Genomic DNA, 2,503 nt, shown 5'->3' with positions numbered 1-2,503 from the left:
TTAACGTGACTCTTAACGTGGTCAATGATGGCTTCGAGAGAGTTATTGGCAATCACTTTTCTCATTAACTTTGCAAGTTACCTCCCATTCCTTGCTTCCTTTGGTCCTGAAATCAAGTAATAGAGTGCATCAAAGTTCTAGTCCAAGTCATGGGTAATGCAACATACAATTTGTTACTAAACTCATGCAAAATCCTCATGAAATAATGTAAAATGCACAATGTATGGTTGAATCAAGGTTTAAATGAATATCTACCCAAAACTAGCTTATTTCCTAAGGGAATTCATGAAACTATCCTAAAAATAGTAAAGAAAAGGTCAGTGAAACTGGCCAAGATGCCCTGGCATCAATATCAGCAACCTCAAATGTCTAGTGTGGAATCCTCTGCTGTTACTTCTTCAAGTGTTTCTTCAAATATTTCTTGTACCACAATGTCCACTGCATCCAACCTCATACATTCTCCTAGTGACTCCTGTGGGTAGCTCATGGCTTTGAACACATTAAACACCTGTTTTCTCATCATGTAACCTAAGGGTAAGTTCACCCTTTTAGACATCAGTGATGGCTCCAGCAGTAGCTAAAAATGGCCTTCCCAGTATTATTGAAGCTTTGGCTTCTTCCTCCATATCCAACACCACAAAGTCAGCAGGGAAGATGAAGTCTCCCAGTTACACCAACAAATCTTCTACTATTCCAAGAGGGAATTTGAATGATCGGTTTGCTAATTGGAGAGCTATTCTTGTTGGTTTGGCTTCCTCAATCTTCATTCTTTTCATCATTGTTAAGGACATCAAATTTATGCTGGCTCCCAAATCACATAAGGCTTTCTCCACTGTGATTTCTCCTATGATGCAGGGGATTTGGAAGCTCCCTGGGTCCTTCAATTTTTGAGGCAGTTTATGTTAGATGATAGCACTACATTCTTCAGTTAAAACCACAGTTTCATCATTCCTCTAACTTCTCTTCTTGGTCATCAATTCCTTCAGAAACTTAGCATAGAGTGGCATTTGCTCAAATGCTTTAGCGAAGGGAATGTTGATCTGCAGTCTCTTAAACACCTCTAGGAATCTGGAGAATTGGCTGTCTTTTGCATTTTTCATCAGCCGTTAAGGTTAAGGGGCCTTTGGGACATATGGCCTTAGGACTTCTTTTTCTTCCGATGGATTGGAAGCAGGTGTTTGTGCTTCTTTCTTGTCACTTGAACTTCCCTCTGGTTCCTCCTCTTGAGTTTCCTTTGAAGTCTCTTTCAATTCCCTTCCACTTCTGAGGGTAATAGCTTTGCATTCCTCTCCCGAAGTTGTCTTGGTGGTATTACAAGAACTGTGGCCAAGGGCTTGCTTGGACAAGTATCCAATTTATGCTTCAAGTTTCTGAATGGCAGCATCTTGATTTTGCAGATTAGATCTCACTTCCTCTTTAAAATTTTTCATGTCTTGAGACTCCTTACAAAGGTTGGTGAGCATAGCTTCAATCCTGGACAGCTTATCTTCAGATGGTGGATTGGAAATCGAGTGTTGAGGCTGATTGGCTTGGGTTTGATATGGTGGCTGAGAAGAATTATTGTATAGGTGTTGATATGATCTTGGATTGGATTGTTGGTAAGTGTACTAGTTGGGATTATGAGGTTTCTGATCTTGGCCTTGGTTTTGTTGGTTTCCCCACCCATAGTTTGGGTGGTTCCTCCAACCAGGGTTATAGGTTTTAGAATATGGATCATGAGCTTGCCTAGATGAAATCTTAAGGTAATTGGCTTCCTCCCAGTTAACTCCTTCCTCTGTGTCCAACTCTCGTGGAGGTGATGGTTGAGTATGGATGGCTGCAGCCTAATTTTTCTACATTTGCTTGGTCAAATTAGCCAGTTACTTAGTGATCATCTTATTCTGGGCCAGGATTGGATCCTCATGGTTTAGCTCTATAACTCCCCTGTTGTTGCTTCTGTCAGAGGCATAAAAATACTCATTGTCAGCCACTGTTTCTATGACATCAATGACTTCTTCAATGGTCTTCTTCTTGTTAAAGGAGCCTCCAGATGAGTGGTCTACAGCTTTCTTTGAATCATAGGAAAGCCTTTCATAAAAGATATGCAGTTGCACCCACTCATTAAACATATCAGGGAGGCATTTCCTTGTCAAATCTTTGAATCTCTCCCAGGCTTCATATAAGGTTTCACTATCCTACTGTCTGAATGTCTGCACTTCAGTTCTCAGTCTATTCACTCTTTGAGGAGGGTAGAACCTTGCTAAGAATCTATTCACCATATCTTCCCAGGTTGTCAACCTTTCTTTGGGAAATTATTCTAACCATTTTGATGCTTTGTCCCTCAAAGAGAATGGAAACAGTAGTAATCTATAGGTGTCAGGATGAACATCATTAGATTTAACTCTATCATAGATCCTTAGGAATGTACTGAGATGCAGATTAGGGTCTTCTTGGGCACTTCCTCCAAAAGAATAATTGTTCTGGACGAGAGTGATGAGCTAAGGCTTCAATTCAAAATTATTAG

The 2,503-nt window shown here is 40.4% G+C and overlaps 1 non-coding gene across 1 annotated transcript; it reads left to right on the top strand.

The window, feature by feature from the left end:
- The first annotated feature begins 2,102 nt into the window (after positions 1–2,102).
- LOC148580605 (small nucleolar RNA R71) lies at positions 2,103–2,210 on the top strand. The gene has a single exon (XR_015899285.1). It is a non-coding gene; the product is annotated as a small nucleolar RNA R71 (small nucleolar RNA).
- The last annotated feature ends 293 nt before the right edge of the window (positions 2,211–2,503 follow it).

Source organism: Arachis ipaensis, chromosome B10 (genome assembly GCF_059453495.1).
Source record: "Arachis ipaensis isolate K30076 ecotype BB chromosome B10, ASM5945349v1, whole genome shotgun sequence".
Classification (NCBI taxonomy): Eukaryota; Viridiplantae; Streptophyta; class Magnoliopsida; order Fabales; family Fabaceae; genus Arachis; species Arachis ipaensis.
The sequence above is the reverse complement of the archived record's forward strand: the minus strand, read 5'-3'. Positions and strand labels throughout refer to the sequence as shown.